This window comes from Bos indicus, chromosome 8, assembly GCF_029378745.1.
Source record: "Bos indicus isolate NIAB-ARS_2022 breed Sahiwal x Tharparkar chromosome 8, NIAB-ARS_B.indTharparkar_mat_pri_1.0, whole genome shotgun sequence".
NCBI classification, from domain to species: domain Eukaryota; kingdom Metazoa; phylum Chordata; class Mammalia; order Artiodactyla; family Bovidae; genus Bos; species Bos indicus.
The window spans coordinates 40,943,949-40,962,242 of record NC_091767.1 but is presented as its reverse complement, the minus strand read 5'-3'; the positions used below and the strand labels follow the sequence as shown (position 1 = coordinate 40,962,242).

Below are 18,294 nucleotides of genomic sequence, written 5' to 3'. Positions count from 1 at the left end.
CTAAAGAAATGTCAAAAGAGCAATGTTTTACCACCTTGAATGGGCTGCCTCTTAGCTGCATACCAACTATGTGGGAAGGTAAAAATGTAATTCAATTCGGGAACAAACACAGTCTCAAAGCCCAGTGATGAGGAACAGCGTACATGTACTCAGACTCGACGCCTATCCCTCTTATGCCCCTCCCACCACCCACTCCACCACCACCTCTGCACTTTTCACCTTTCTGAATGCCAATGGAAAGCCTCTCTTTAAAGTACTGCTGTAGTGGAAGCAGAAGTTCACACAAACTGCTGCACCTTCTTACATAACCAACACATTACTGAGCAGGGGAATTATGACATCAGCAGTAGGTTAGCCTATTATTCTACCACATAATGCATATCTACTGATTCTCACACTCCCATGCCATTGGCTGGATTTCATAAGGATAGCTCCTATATTTTACTATCTTTAATTTGAACTAATTCTGATACAGGCTTGAAGCTTAGTAATCTATGAAACAACTATGGAAATGAATGTGGCATATGCACTTAGCTGAGTGCCATTTCAGGGTTAACCAAACACAGGCACATGCAGGGTGACATAAGGATGCCAAAGGACAAGAAAAGACTAACCTGTGAGGCTCACAACCGCTTTCACTAGACCACCCTCTGAACGCCTAGAAATTTCACATTATAGGAGCCTCAACGCCCTTTCTCACTACTTTCCCCATAAACTGTGTGCGCTAGCTGTTAGTATTTCACAGTGTAGCATGCCTCTAATCCTACTTAAAGGGGGATGGGGAGGAGGATAGGAAGGAGGCATGCTCCTGTGGTTTCTATAGCCCCACAGACAGCTAAGCTATCTGAAGCATTTAAAAATATTAATTGTAACCATATAATGTGAAGAAGAGCTCTAATATTGTTTTGTCTTAAATATATAAAGTAGTAATGAAAATAAAGTTCCTTACCATATTAGCTACTGCTAACCATTAAGAAATGAAAAACCTATCTCAAAATCTCATATTTTAAAAGTTATTGAAAAAATTCAGACATGAGATTCCATATTTGACATATTACTCTAGGTTTTGTGTACATTTACTTCATAATTTATAGAGAACATGGATCAATTACCTCATATTCTTTCCATGAGCCAAACTCAATGTATTCTCTACCATAAAATGCCAGAATGACCAAGTGGCCTAAAATATTAAAAGCAAGAAGAATTAGGTTAACATTAAAAATGAATTCTTTGATATCTAGAAATTATATGATTACTTTAAATTATTGAATCTAGATAAATATTAATTACCATACAAATGAATTATTTTATTGTATTTTTATATAATTGTATTTTTAAAGCTTCCAATGTAGCCAAAAAAAATATTGTTTTGATATTGCACAAAAGGAGAGAGATTTTTCAAAGAATTAGAATGCAAGTAAACATTATGAACATAATAATTAGGAAAAAATATAAGTGAGGGAAAATAAGGAAGAGAAGAATACTTTGAAAAAAATCTACACTTTTAAATTGTGAAGATGAATCTGCCATGGGTGTTCCCCATCCTGAACCCTCCTCCCACCTTCCTCCCAATCCCATCCCTCTGGGTCATCCCAGTGCACCAGCCCAGAGCACCCATGGCGGATTCATGTCAATGTATGGCAAAACCAATACAATATTGTAAAGTGAAAATAAATAAATAAAACTGAAAAAAGAGAAAAAAAAGAAAGTTAATGTAGAAAAATGGAAAAAAAATAATAATAAATTGTGAAGATGACAGACCAGCCAATTCTGAGAGCACCCTGATACAGAGAAGCAAAAGTGAGAACAGATTAGCAGATAATATATATTTATTCATTCCTTAAAAATGATTAAATAAGATTTATTTCTTAAAAATAAAAAAACCAGAAATAATATACAAACAGTTCACAAACTGGAGAACTAAGTATATATGATTATTCAGTTTTATGGAAATTTTAAAAAGAAATACTTGGTTTGGAGAAGAATGGGCAAGATTATTTTAAAACTAATGATTTCTATTGGCTAATAAATTTAGGGTAACACTGATATACAAAAATGTAATTAAGCATATTATTTATATATGTTCACATCTTTTTTGCCCTAAATTTGGCCCATAATATCAGATATAAATTAAGTATAGAGTATTCTATCATTTAGTCAACTGTAAACAATATCATAGCTGCCTGGCGTGCTTTAGTTTTGCTTGCTTTCTTTTTTCTTTAAAGTTAAAGGTGACATTAAGTGACAGTTGCCATAAATTTTTATGTTGGTCCATTAAACTATGAACAGTAACAAAGCAAACAGGCACAGCTGAGTATATATGAACAAGGAACAGTCTAAATACACACTCTCAGGGTTACTTGAACAAGACAAGACAAGGATCACTAAAATAATCACAGGTGTTTGCTGTGTATTTAGGTGATTACAAGTCAGTTACAGCAAAAATGCAATAATCAACACTAATTAACACACCAGAGTTCTCAAAAATAACTTGGAAATTTTTAACCCTATTATCAGATTTTCCTGTTACTTTATTATCATTATGAAACATATTTTCTGACATGAGGCATTACTGTACATATTTATTATAAACTAAATGACTAAATAGGCTTCCCAGGTAACTCAAGTGGTAAAGAGCCACCTGTCAATGCAGGGGACACAGACAGACACAGTTTCTATCCGTAAGTAGGGAAGATCTCCTGGACGATGGCATGGCAACCCATTCCAGTATTTTTGCCTGGAGAATCCATGGGGAGAGGAGACTGGCAGGCTATACTCTATAGGGTCGCAAAGAGTCAGACACAACTGAAGCAACTTAGCATGCACACACACAAGTGACTAAATACTTCCTAATACCTTTGAGCAAAATGACTATGATTTATACATCCTACAATTAGATTTTTCTCAGGTAATTCTACCAACTCCTTTAGCTCTAATTCTTTTTTCAACCACATTCACCTGTACCTAACCTGAATATCAAGTAAGAAAAGTCAAGCTAATCTACAGTTATCTGTGTCTTCTACTCCTCTCCAGAAAAGTTACAAGTAACATCTCTTTGAAGACATATTCCACGACCTCATTCTGATAATAACATAATTGTTCGGGATCTCTTCATGTCTTGAATTATTACAAGTTTCTCAGCCTCCATATCAGTTCACTGATAATATAAATCTTTGCCATTTATGATTTTAACTTTAAAATCCAGTTCATTTCTTAGAGCCTGTTCTCATATAATATTATTCAATTACTCATTTAAGAAAGAATTGCAACTGTTAGGTGCCACACATACAAATATTTAATATACATGATCCACACACACAAGCAGCGCACTCACTGCCATGACAATAACAGCAAGATGCTCCCACCTTCAAAACTCCACACTGGCCCCATACGAACTTATTTTCCTTCTATACTCTACAATGACTTTCTTCTTATCTCTGGTCCAGATAATCCAAGTATCTTCATCTTTCCCTTTAACACTGAGTCATTACTATGTGCTTAGCAATATGCTAGAAGTTGATTAGGTACTTAATGCCAAACAAAACACAGTATTTTTTTGTATTCAGGTCCCACCCCATTTGCTCCCACATACTATGCTAACTTTCTCAGTGGCTTTATAATTGTCCTTTATGTTATAGTAGACGCTCAGTCATGTCAGACTCTTTGTGACCCATGGACTGTAGACTGCCAGGTTCGCCTGTCCAGGGAATTCTCCAGGCAAGAAAAGTGGAGTGGGTAGCCATTCCCTCTCCAGGGATCTTCCCAACCCAGGAACTGAATCTGGGTCTCCTGCATTGCAGGCAGATTCTTTAACATCTGATTCTCCTGGTAGTCACTATTTCACTCTCATTTTCTCATACTCCACAACTAATAGTAAACAAATTCTGACTTGCCACTCATGTCAGATGGTCCCTTCCAGTACCATCCTGAGACCCAGGCAAAAGTGGTCACTGCCTTGGGCCTTACACTTTAGAGAACCCATTCTTCACCACTGTCCAGGTACTTCATGAAGTAAAAAATCTGTAGAGTCCAAGGAATGCTTTCTGACCTCTCTGACTGTACCACAGCAGATCGCCAAGATTCTGAATTGCCAGGCCGAGAACCCTGGAGTATCATCCCCAGGACAGAGACACAGGCATACCCAAGGGGTAGACAAAAGACAGTCTGCAAGGGGTAAGGCAATGTTGCTTTGGGAGTGGGCACATGGACATGCTATGGCAAAGAACCTAGAATACAGGGAAAAGGAGGGAGAGTACAGGATAAAAATGAGGTTACAGAGGCCAATTCTCCTTTGGCCACATATGTTCCACTATGTTAAAAATCCTAAAATTCTAAAAGCTCATTATAAAGCTGTATCGGTCAAATTAGAACCCTAATTTGAGCGTGCATTTATTTAACAGTTAACTGATTTGCAGCATTTAAAGAGTCAAGACTCATAATGAGTGAACTTCTTGCATCCATAAGTGTTAAGGATGGGCCTGGTTTCTACACCCTGTTTCCATTGATGGTTCACCAGTTTTAATCTTCATTATAATCCATCAAATGTTACAAATGTAGTAGCAGCAGTAGCTGCAAAATTATCACTGATAATACCACTCACTGAGTCCTAGCATAGTACCAACCATTTAATCTTTACTAAACTTGTTCACACCCTTTGTGTTACAACCCAACTATCTATATCTTCATCTTATCCATGAGTTGAAAGTAACAGTGTCAAAAGATGGATTCTAATCAAGGTCTTCCTAAATTAACAGCCCAGGTTCTTCACACTACACTTCCTTTCAGATGATTAAGAGATTTACCTGGCTTCAGACTGCTCCCCGCTAATCTGCATATATCTGCCAGATTAATCTCCCTAAAAGATCTCTTTTACCTTAACATTTGATCCAGTTTTTAAAATATACACTGCTGGTCATGCTCTACTCAGTTAAGTTTCAAGTCCTTAGCCTGATTTTTCTTTCAACGCATCTGTTCATTATTTCCTAAAATACTCTTCAATGTCTTCACACCAGAATCATACCTTGCCTTTCGTTCCCGTGTAAGCCAGCCCTTCCCCATATCCCTAGCCAACACACCTCCCTAAAAACGTTTAAGATCCATATCATCATACTTTGCCTCCTTCCTAAAGACTTCTCTGACTACTCAACCCAGAATCTTTTCTCATGCCCAATGTTAAATATCCCTGTAATACTGAGAGTCTCTGATCACTCAACAAATAATTAGCTATGAACTTAGCAGGGTGTCAACTTCAAAGGATATGATGTATATTCCTGTCACTTTACGAAGTTAATCTTTTTGGAAGGCACTATAGGGGAAACTGGTAAAGTGGCTCTACAGACAAAACCCCCGGCTGATAATCCACCTTGATCATATATTAGCACAGACTTTGGAACTGAATTTGCATAGTAATTCATTTATGATTAGCAGAATTTTTGGTCCTAGAGCCCATCTTGATCTTAAATTTGCTGAGATACCAAAGACTTTTTGTTTATGTGTATTATACCTAGTTGTGCAGTGGTATAGCAAACACCCTCTTCCAACAACACAAGAGAACACTCTACACATGGATATCACCAGATGGTCAACACCAAAATCAGACTGATTATATTCTTTGCAGCCAAAGATGGAGAAGCTCTATACAGTCAGCAAAAACAAGACCGGGAGCTGACTGTGGCTCAGATCATGAACTCCTTATTGCCAGATTCAGAAATAAATTGAAGAAAGTAGGAACAACTAGACCATTCAGGTATGACCTAAATCAAATCCCTTATGATTATACACTGGAAGTGAGAAATAGATTTAAGGGACTAGATGGGATAGACAGTGCATGATGAACTATGGACGGAGGTTCGTGACATTGTACAGGAGACAGAGATCAAGACCATCCCCATGGAAAAGAAATGCAAAAAAGCACAATGGCTATCTGAGGAGGTATTACTAATAGCTGTGAAAAGAAGAAAAGCGAAAAGCAAAGGAGAAAAGGAAAGATAAACCCATTTGAATGGAGAGTTCCAAAGAATAGATAGCAAGGAGAGATTAGAAAGCCTTCCTCAGCAAAATGCAAAGAAATAGAGGAAAAAAACAGAATGGGAAAGACTAGAGATCTCTTCAAGAAAATTAGAGATACCAAGGCCAACATTTCATGCAAAGATGGGCTCGATAAAGGACAGAAAGGGTATGGACCTAACAGAAGCAGAAGATATTAAGAGGTGGCAAGAATACACAGAAGAACCATACAAAAAAAGATCTTCATGACCCAGATAATCATGATGGTGTGATCACTCACCTAGAGCCAGACATTCTGGAATGTGAAGTCAAGCGGGCCTTAGGAAACATCACTATGAACAAAGCTAGTGGAGGTGATGGAATTCCAGTTGAGCTATTTCAAATCCTGAAAGATGATGCTGTGAAAGTGCTACACTCAATATGCCAGCAAATTTGGAAAACTCAGCAGTGGCCACAGGACTGGAAAAGGTCAGTTTTCATTCCAATCTCAAAGAAAGGCAATGCCAAAGAATGCTCAAACTACAATTGCACTCATCTCAAACGCTAGTAATGCTCAAAATTCTCCAAGCCAGGCTTCAGCAATACGTGAACCGTGAACTTCCAGATGTTCAAGTTGGTTTTAGAAAAGGCAGAGGATCCAGAGATCAAATTGCCAACATCCGCTGGATCATCACAAAAGCAAGAGAGTTCCAGAAAAACATCTATTTCTGCTTTATTGACTATGCCAAAGCCTTTGACTGTGTGGATCACAATAAACTGTGGAAAATTCTGAAAGAGGCAAGATCTGACTTGCCTCTTGAGAAACCTGTATGCATGTCAGGAAGCAACAGTTAGAACTGGACATGGAACAACAGACTGGTTCCAAATAGGAAAAGGAGTATGTCAAGGCCGTATATTGTCACCCTGCTTATTTAACTTCTATGCAGAGTACATCATGAGAAATGCTGGGCTAGAAGAAGCACAAGCTGGAATCAAGATTGCCGGGAGAACTATCAATAACCTCAGATATGCAGATGATACCACCCTTATGGAAGAAAGTGAAGAGGAACTAAAAAGCCTCTTGATGAAAGTGAAAGAGGAGAGTGAAAAAGTTGGCTTAAAGCTCAACATTCAGAAAACGAAGATCACAGCATCCGGTCCCATCATTTCATGGGAAATAGATGGGGAAACAGAGGAAACACTGTCAGACTTTATTTTTGGGAGGCTCCAAAATCACTGCTGATGGCGACTGCAGCCATGAGATTAAAAGACACTTACTCCTTGGAAGGAAAGTTATGACCAACCTAGATAGCATATTAAAAAGCAGAGACATTACTTCGCCAACAAAGGTATGTCTAGTCAAGGTTATGGTTTTTACAGTGGTCATGTATGGATGTGAGAGTTGGACAGTGAAGAAAGCTGAGCGCCGAAGAATTGATGCCTTTGAACTGTGGTGTTGGAGAAGACTCTTGAGAGTCCCTTGGACTGCAAGGAGATCCAACCAGTCCATTCTAAAGGAGATCAGTCCTGGGTGTTCATTGGAAGGACTGATGCTGAGGCTAAAACTCCACTTTGGCCACCTCATGCGAAGAGCTGACTCATTGGAAAAGACTCTGATGCTGGGAAAGATTGAGGGCAGGAGGAGAAGGGAACGACAGAGGATGAGATGGCTGGATGGCATCACCAACTTAATGGACATGAGTTTGGGTAAACTCCCAGAGTTAGTGATAGACAGGGAGGCCTGGTGTGCTGCGGTTCATGGGGTCGCAAAGAGTCGGACATGACTGAGTGACTGAACTGAACTGATATATTCATCAGCCAACTTTACTCCCTTCACCCTCAAAAATGCCAAATTTATAGTTTCAACTCATTTTATAATGTAAATATTCCCAATATGGCTAGTTTCAAGTTAGCAATGTGACATCTGAATAAAGATTTAAGAAGATATGAACAACACTGGCTCTCTCCAGCTATTAAGAGGAGTTTCAGTTCACTACTGGTTATGCCTGTTCATTTATGGTACTAGAAAATAAAATGGAAGGAGAAGTCCAAGATAGTGGCATAGGAAGATCCTACATTTCTCCCGTGGATAAACCAAACCTACAGCTACATATGGAATAATTCCCTCTGGGGAAAAAAAATAAAAACTAAAAATTCTGCCAGCAAACAGTAAAAAGGCCAGATCACAACTGGGAGCAGAGGCAGCCTCACCAAGAACCTCATCCCAGCATGGCAACCTGCAATTGGGGGGATTTCACAAATCCAGAGCTTCTCCCTCAGGAGGAAAAGGTGCATGCCCCGTATCAGGCACCCCTACCCTTAGGATACGCAGCAAAGAGACAAGCCTCCAAAATGTCTAGCTATGAAAACAACGGGGCTCACATCCAAGACACCCAAAGGACTATAGGGAGCTGGGATACTTTAAAGGGCTTGAGCTCAGACTCAGTCTCTCTGGACATCAGCACAAAAACAGCAGTTTGAAAACTTACTATATGTGAATAAGATGCACTCATAGTCTTAAAGCAGCTACCAGAAGGACAGAGATCTGACTGGACTCTATGGGGACAGAAAGAGAATGTTGCTCAGTCATGTCCAACTCTGCAACCCCATGCACTAAAGCCTGCCAGGTTCCTCTATCCATGGAATTCTCCAGTTAAGAATACTGAAGTGTGTAGCCATTCCTTTCTCCAGGGAATCTTCCAGACCCAGGGACTGAACCTGGGTCTCCTGCATTGCAGGCAGATTCTTTACTGTCTGAGCCACCAGGAGGTGGTCATTTTTCTGCTCCCCTCTGCCATGAAGGTGCTAGCAGGTACGCCCTGACCCTGTACTCTCTCGCGGCCCTGCCAAAAATGGTGGGCTCACCCAAATCCTGAGCTCTCCTGCTGCCTCAGTGAAGTTGGCAGGCATGGGCAATACACACAGGGAACACTCCTTGCTTACCTATCCGGCTATGGTAGCCGGGGGGCTGGCATTCTTGGGTCCCACAGGACTATTAACAATTGGAAAGATAGTTGTGGCAGGCATCAGCCTCAAGGCACCACAGAGTCAGTAGAATGAAACATATCCTAGATCTTTCGGTAAAAAGGAGAATTTATTTAGCTTGAGGGGCTATAACTTTAGCTTGAGGGGCAGACTAAGGCTTGTCAAACACATCTAGACTACTACAAAGCTGCCCAGTGAAAACAGGCCAGGAAATACCATCTTTGTGCATCCCTTGACCTTGCAACAGTTCTCTACTTTGTCCCAGAAAACAGCTTATACACATGACTGAAGCCTCGATTTTTGCAAGTGATGCTCAAGACACCTCCAGGTTACCAGCAGTGTTTATGATTGCAATCCCACAGGTCTGTACATATTTGCATTCTTAAAAGGCTGTTTGAAGGTCCAGCTTCTCGTCAGCTTAAAGATAGCTGCTGACTGAGCTACTTCCCTTTGGAACACTGATAGGTTATGGACATAGCCTCAACAACTGGGAACTAACAGGAATAAGTCAGGCTGCTTGGATAACCACAAAGGTTCAACAGACAACCAAGACCTAGGGTGAGACTGAAAGATACAGTTCATCTCCAAACACAACGCCATTCCTTCAAGATTGGGAAGGTAGTTGTTTCGCCTAATATACAGAATCAAACAGAGTCAAGCAAAATGAAGACAGAGAACAAGCCTGAAAGAGAAGAACAAGAAAAAACCTAACAACAACAAAAACCTCAGTGAAACAGAGATAAGTAAATTGTTTGAAAAAGAGTAAAAGATAAATGTAAATAAGCTAACTGCTCCAATTAAAAGAAATGGAGTGGCTGAATGGATACATAAACAAAACACATCTATATACTCCTATAAGAGACTCACTTCAGATATAGAACAACACACACAAATAAAGTCAAGGGATGGAAAAAGATATAGAATGCCAATAGAAACCAAAAGAAAACTGGGGCAGCTATACTTCTATCAGAAAAAAAAGAAAATAGACCTGGGTCAGAAAGATCCCCTGGAGAGGGAATGGCAACCCACTCCAGTATTCTTGCCTGGAAAATCCCATGGACAGAGGAGTCCGGTGGGCTACAGTCCCATAGGGTCACAAAGAGTTGGACAAGACTGAGTCACACACACACACACACACACACACACACACACACACATCATGATAAAGGGGTCAATCTAAAGACAATAGTATTTGTAAATATACATGCACCCAACATAAGAGCACCACAGATATTAACACACCTAAAGGGAGAAAGTGATGGGAATACAATAATATTGCAGAACTTTAATAACCCACTTACATAAATGAATAGCTCATCTACACATTATAAGAAAACTGAAAAACTCATAAACGTGTGAAGATTAAACAACATACAGTTAAACAACCAATGGGTCAAGAAATCAAAAGAAAAATTTTAAAAATACCTTGAGACACAATGTACCAAAATATAAAGTGAAAAAGTGAAGTCGCTCAGTCGTGTCCAACTCTTTGCGACCCCATGGACTGTAGCCTATAAGGCTCCTCCGTCCATGGAATTTTCCAGGCAAGAATACCGGAGTGGGTTGCCATTTCCAAAAGCAGTTCTAAGAAGAATGTATAGTCATACAACTCTAGCTCAAGAAAAAAGAAAAATCTCAACCCATCTAACTTTACACCTAAAGGAACTAGGCTTCACTGGTGGCTCATATGGTAAAGAATTTGCCTGCAATGCAGGAGACCCAGGTTCCATCCCTGCATTGGGATGATCCCCTGGAGAAGGGAATGGCAACCCACTCCAGTATTCTTGCCTGCAGAATTCCATGGACATAGGAGCCTGGTGGGCTACGTCCATGGGGTCGCAAAGAGTTGGACATAACTAAGCAACTAACACTCTCCACTTTTCAAAGGAACTAGAAAAGAAGAACAAAGCCCAAAGTAGGTTGAAAGAAGGAAATAAAAATGATTAGAGCAGAAAAAGAGACTAAAAAGGCAACAGAAGAGATCAATGAACCTAAAAACCCATTCTTTGACAAAATAACCAAAACTGACAAACTGTTAACTGAATTCACCACTCTCACCACTTTTATTTAACGTAGTATTAGAGTCCTAGTGAGAGCAATTAGTCAAGAAAATAAATAAATAAAAGGCATCCAAACTGAAAAGGAACAAGTAAAATTGTCACTATTTGAGGACAGCGTGTATATATGTCAGACAGAGAAAGAGACATACTGTACGATCTTATATATAGAATCTAAAAGACAACACAAATGAACAAGCCAAATTCATTTAAAAAAATAAAAACAACACAGATGGCTGCCAAAGTGGAGGGGAATTGGAGGTGGGCAAATGGATGACCTGATCAAGAGGTACTAACTTGCAAATAAAAAATGTTAAGGGCATGTAATATACAAATGGTGACTATAGTTTATAATAATACTGTAGTGTATATTTGAAAGTTGCCAAGGGAGTAAATCTTAAAAGTTCTCATCACAAGAAAGAAAAAAGAAATTTTGTAACTTTGTATGGGATGGCTGGTAACCAGACTTACTGTCCTGATCATTTTGCAGTGTATACAAATAACAAATCATTATGTTGGACACCTAAAAATACATGCATAAAAAAAGAGAAATTAATAAAACCATTACATCTTATAACAGTCACAATTTTATGAAATAACTAATTTTCTGAGAAAAAAAAAAAAACAATTTTATGAGAACAGTAGCATTGTTTTTTGTATTGTTCAGTCCCTAAGTCGTGTCCAACTCTGCGGCCCCATGCACTGCAGCATATCAGGTTTCCCTGTCCTTCATTATCTCCCAGAGATTGCTCATACTCATGTCCATTGAGTTGGTGATGCCATTCAACCAGCTCATCCTCTGTCGACCCTTTCTCCTCTTGCTCTCAATCTTTCCTATCATCAGGGTCCTTTCCAATGAGTTGGCTCTTTGTATTAGGTGGCCAAAGTACTTCAGCCTCAGTCCTTCAAATGAATAATCAGGACTGATTTCCTTTAGGATTGACTGGTTGGATCTCCTTGCTGATCAAGTTACTCTCGAGAGTCGTCTTCAGCACCACAGTTTGAAAGCATCAATTCTTCAGCACTCAGCCTTCTTTATGGTCCAACTCACATCTATCCATGACTACTGGAAAAACCCAGCTTTGACTATATGTTCATTTGTCAGCAAAGTGATATCTCTGCTTTTTAACACGCTTTCTAGTGTTGTCATACCTTTTGTTCCAAGGATCAAGGATCTTTTAATTTTGCGGCTGCCATCACTGTCCGCAGTGATTTTGGAGCCCAAGAAAATAAAATCTGTCACTGTTTTCACTTTTCTCCCATCTATTTACCATGAAGTGTTGGCACCAGATGCCATCATCTTTGTTTTTTGAATGTTGCGTTTTAAGCCAGCCTTTACACTCTCCTCTTTCACCTTCGTCAAAAGGCTCTATAGACAGAGATAAATGTTGCATACTAACACATATGTATAGAATCTAGAAAGATGGTACTGATAAAATTACTCAGGGCAGCAGTGGAGACACAGACATAGAAAACAGACTTATGGACATGGTAGGGGGACGGGAGGAAAGAGAGGGTGAGATGTATGGAGGAAGTAACATGGAGAGCTGCATTACCATATGTAAAACAGATAGCCAATGGGACTGGTATGACTGGTAAAGAGACAGCTGTATGACTCAGGGAACTCAAACAGGGGCTCTGTAACAACCTAGACGGCTGGGATGGGGAGAGAGATGGGAGGGAAGTTCAAGAGGGAGGGGACATATGAACCTATGGCTGATGCATGTTGATGTTTGGCAGAAACCAACAAAATTCTGTAAAGCAATTATCCTTCAATTAAAAAATAAATAAATTTTAAAAATAAAAAAATTAGAGTTTACAAAAAAAAAAAAGAGGCTCTTTAGTTCCTCTTTGCTTTCTGCCACTAAAGTGGTATCATCTGCCTATCTGATTTAAATTATTTAAATATCTGAGGTTGTTGATATTTCTCCTGGCAATCTTGATTCTGGCTTGCAAATCATGCAGCCTGCCATTTAGCATGCTGTACTCTGCATAAAAGTTAAATAAGCAGGGTGACAGTATTCAGCCTTGACATACTCCTTTCCCAATTTTGAACCAGTCCATTGTTCCATCTCCAGTTCTGTTACTTCTTGCCCTGCATAGGAGCTTCTCAGGAGACAGGTCGGTAGGCATTATTTTAGTTTCATAAACTTCTTTAACATATTAATAGAAAGCAACTGGCTTCTCAGGTCTACTTTTACACACAACTTGCTGTTTTGATTGAAACATATAAAATAAATGCAGCCTCACATAGATATTTAGTTGAAAAGGAAAGACCTCCTGGGGCTAGTGACCACCCCTCCACCCCAGCCCCAGGGTCCTCCATTCATACTTTGAGCAGCATTCACATGCAGTATACATTTTATATCGGAGAAGGCAATGGCACCCCACTCCAGTACTCTCGCCTGGAAAATCCCAAGGACGGAGGAGCCTGGTGGGCTGCAGTCCATGGGGTTGCTAAGAGTCGGACACGACTGAGCGACTTCACTTTCACTTTTCACTTTCAATTTTATATAGAAGACTGTGGTGTGAAAAGATCTTACCAATAGTGAGAGTTTGGACTAGTTTAGTAGTTTAAGTTTTTCTCACTTAGCAATTATTTAAATATGGAGAATTCTAACTTTAGTCTGCACTGAAAGTTTATGCTATTTCCTGTGTATATTTACATATATATACATACACATATATATGCAAATATACTTCCCAATTCAACAACTCAAAGTACAAAGAATATCAAGGAAGATGTAATTATAAAGTAAAAACTTCATTTTCAGGAGAAAAAACTTTACAAAAAGAATATTTATGAAGCTCACAAATGTATCTTCCCTTGGTTGGCCATAATCTTCAGTTAAGCATAAAAGGTACAATTATCCTCTATGTTTTCACAAGTGATCAATGGCACCATATGTACAAAATGACAAATCAAGAGTTACATATTCACTGATGTAAAAAAATAGCTTGAGAACAGAATTATATTTTGGTTAACTTAAATTTTGTATTTCCCAATTTAATGTTTTTAGCAATATTTACTTCTTCAAAATGATACTGTTAAACAGCTTAACAGTATGAGCACATAAGTCATCGTTGTTGTTTAATTTGTAAGTCCTGTTTGACTCTTTGGCAAATCCATGGACTGAACCCGCCAGGCTCCTCCATCTATGGGATTTCCCAGGCAAGAATCCTGGAATAGGCAGCCACTTCCTTCTCTAGGAGATCTTCCCGACCCAGGGGTCAAAGCCAGGTATCCTGTACTTGCAGGTGTATTCTCTACCACTGAGACACCTGGGAAGCCCATACATAAGTCATACTCAATCTAAAATTTATAGAACTACAGGCAATAGCCAGTAGTTTTATCTGAAAAACTGTATATTCTTAACAGTAAGTGCTATTTTCCCTTGGCTCTAAGTATCACTGTAGCCTGGTATTTTTTTCCCTTTTACAATATCAAGGCAAAGTTAAGTATGTTCCTTACCTCCTCCTTTACTTAAGCTTCGGCTAGAATTACCTTCTTCAAAGAACTGAAATAGGAGAGTTATTGCCTAAACCAGTTTAATCCCACTAGCTACTTCAAAATGCTACATTTCAAACCACTTCTATTCTTTTGCAAATATTATCATTAAATTAAATGCCTTTATGATCCCTTTAGCAACAACAGTATATATTAAAATTTAAAGTATATTTTGTAAATCGAACATAAGTATATTGAACATTTTTTCAAGGGTAGGCCAAAAAGCGCCATAGGTAATCGGATTTTTATGGGACTCTACTGTTGCTTTATTTCTTAGCAGAAGCTACTGATAACTCATTTTCAGTTTTCCTTTATCATTAGTATTAGGTGCTGGGCAGTTTACTCACTTCTGCTCCTACTTTTTATGTGGAAGAAAAAACTGGAGAGAAGTCAAATGTTTAAATAATATAAGGATCACCATGCTGCTGCTGCTGCTAAGTCGCTTCAGTCATGTCCGACACTGTGTGACCCCATAGACGAAAGCTCACCCCATAGACGAAAGCTCACCAGGCTCCCCCGTCCCTGGGATTCTCCAGGCAAGAACACTGGAGTGGGTTGCCATTTCCTTCTCCAAAGGATCACCATACAGACTTACTAAAATAAACTTGCTTTATTCTTTAAATTCTACCCTATGTTAGAGTAATTAGTATTTCATCTGACCAGTGTATATTTTTATCAATTATTGCTCTGTCATCTTTAAAGATGCTGTCCCAATATTTGAATCTGTGAACAAGAGGGATTACTATAAACTGTTTATTCTAACAAATTCCTAATACTGAAAATGACTTAATAAAATATACATACATATTCCTCTTGGAAAACCATTATTTTCTGATTATTTTCTGATTTCATGTTACTATTTTCAGCTGCCACCCTCTCCAGCAAAACCCTCTTCACATCCTACCACAAGGAGTAAGCTAGAAAGATAATGACCATACTTGCTACCAGTCTGAGTGCCACTATAGACTTTCATGCTAAGTTCTCTATAGATACATCTTGCTTTATCATTCACCTTTTTACTTTATAATGCAACCTGTATATGCAATATCTTCATGTTTACATTAAAAATCTGGGCTTAAAATAGTTGAAGAATTTAAAAATAATTAGTCATCAAATGATAAGCCAGGAATTGAACTCAGGTCTATTTTAATTTTCAAAAGGCTAGGACTCACACCTTCCTCTAACAATTTTGCAAGTTGACAAAGCTCATGCAACATGCATCAGATATTTTTATTTTCTTCAGCTAAAGACATAAGTAGCCATGGATATTTGTGTAAGTGAAATTCACATGAGTGTCTCACATAGCATACTTTGGGTCTCTGTGGAAACTTTACAGTTCCATGCAAGTACTCCAATAGACTTCTATTAATATTGGGACAATCCCAACAAAAATCTATATTCAAGATTAGTTGAAGGAGGTAATCATTCCAGAAGTCTGCTTCATACTAATCGTTTTTGTGTCTTCAAGAGTGAGCTGTGACTTCATACTCATAGGTTGAATTACAGTTCACACCATGCTTCATGATGTGGAAGAGGACAAAGTCGTTAACTACTAGAAGGTGTGGCAGGTCAGCCTACTGAACAGCCCAACTACAATTCAGAATATAGGCGTGACTTCTATACAGTGGTATGCAGTCACTATGTAAAATAAAGACAGTAACACTTCAGAAATATCATTGACTGTAAAAAAGAACCACATAATCAATTTATTCCCTAGAAAAGCAGACAATTCAATGTTGTACAAGTGATGCCTAAATTCAAGTATTAAACTCACTGTAGCTCTGGTGGATTACTAATACTTCAGATACTCTAGTGGTAAAACTTCCAAACAACCTAGTTCTGCTTGGTAAAGGTAGTATTTACATTGAATTTGAATTTGGACGCTAATTCACCAGTGAGCAGAAAAAAGTTTCTTTGGTGATGCCATGCTGATCCCTGGGTCTATGACACCTCCTAATATCATTCTCTACTAGAAAGCTAGTATAATATTAGGTGGGTGTATTAAAATACCTCAAGAGGAAAATGGCACTGTGGATAACTTATTATTATAGAAATGCACACACACAAACACACACACAAAAAGAATGGCACTTAATCACTGATAAAAATTTCTACGTAAAGAAAATTTATTGTTAAAAAATAGTTTATACTATTTACCATTTACTCATTCTATGCCATGAGCTTAAGAGGTTGATTTTACCTTTAGCTAAAGCTGTGTATTTTCTAATCTGTTTAGGGCAGCTGTCATGTAATCAGAATAAGCGGTGCCATTTTAATAAGGAAGTCTTTTAATGAAATAGGTCACAAATACCTAATTTCTGCTCTTTACTGTAATTACCAGTATGTACTAAAACTGCCACTTTAACAATCTCTTCCAAATGCTGACACAAAAGATGAACAAATCAAGGGTATTAGTATGTGTGTATATTTACAGCTTATTGCTGTCAAAGGCTATAGGGTTCCACTCCAACTTCAGCAGCTATATGAGGATCTACTTCTTTTGATGGAGGCATCCTGTTTCAGGTTGTGAATGTATCTGAATTAATCTCTTTTTCATGCCTATGTAAGCAAATACAGACTAAAAAATACCCAGGAGAAATGTTAACAAAGTTGTAGCACAGTATTACACCTTTAGGAATTATCACAGACACTTTTACTCTCACTGTGGAATATTGTACATTTTACTATTTATTCTTTTTTCTTCAATAGATTCTCTGCTCCATTGGTTGTTGGCTCATAATTTCAAAAAACACTCTTTATATATAGTTCAAATAGTGTGTTTTTTTTGATAATTTTTAAGTTTATCATAAGCATCAGTTTTATATGCTCATCATTTAAATTGCATACATAAAACTACAAAGAGTTGCTGAAAAATTAAAAGAGGATCCCCAAGAACACAAATACTGCGATTTTTAACAAGCATTCAGTATGACTGTCTTGCTACAGTTTGGTTTTATAAGTCTTTTTTATAAACACCTCCCTGAAAACTCCTTTACATGATATTCCTTTGATTTTTTTATATTGAGCATACATTTTTTAAATCAGTAGCTCTTTAAATTTGGTGTTATTATTGCTATTTTAATACCAGAAGTCGTATGTACAAATAGTAGTACTTTTATAAGAAGTTTACCCATTTTTTAGGGGCTAAGCTTCCCCAAATCAAACTAGCCTACTGTGAAAAGAAAACCATGACAACTGTTTGTACCTCTTGCTTTATTATTACATCCGGCCTGGTCACTCTTAGAAATTCAATCTATTACGGTTGCTAGGAGTCTGTTGCTGTGCAACCTAGAAGGGTATGCTGTGCTTTCAGGCTAAGGAGTGCTAATAAACCTGTAGGCTTCCCTCTATGGGTCTGACCAGTGTGTTTAAGGGGCTTAATACTTTTCAAGAGTGATGGGACCACAATTCAAGACACATCCTATTAAAAATAAGTCACACCGAGAGATTTCTAACAAAGGAACAAAATGCTAAACATACACAAATATTCAAAATGTATCCTTAGAATCCCTAACTAATTTGGTAAAACAAATAAAGAACAGATTATGATCTACATTTCAATTATACCATCTAGCATCCCCAAGTTTTTATTTCCACACAGTCTCCTAAAAGGTTATAATGGATACAGATGAACTGAGAAAGTTTCAAGGAAGAAAAAAAAAGGCAGTATTAAGCATCTTCAACTTTGATTTAAAAAAATGGCATTCGGTAGAATCCAAAAGTAGAAAAGTAAACTAAACCTAGGAACCCAGAAGTCAT

General features: G+C 38.1%; 1 protein-coding gene across 7 annotated transcripts in view; it reads right to left on the bottom strand.

The window, feature by feature from the left end:
* Window positions 1-18,294, bottom strand: part of RFX3 (regulatory factor X3) — a 337,765-nt gene that overhangs the window by 292,927 nt on the left and 26,544 nt on the right. For 5 of the 7 annotated variants that reach the window (XM_070794588.1, XM_070794586.1, XM_070794591.1 and 2 more), the window contains one exon: window positions 1,113-1,180. The exons of 1 other annotated variant lie outside the window; for it this stretch is intronic. The gene's annotated coding sequence lies outside the window, so the exon portion shown is untranslated. One more of the 7 variants, XM_070794589.1, reaches the window with a different exon arrangement.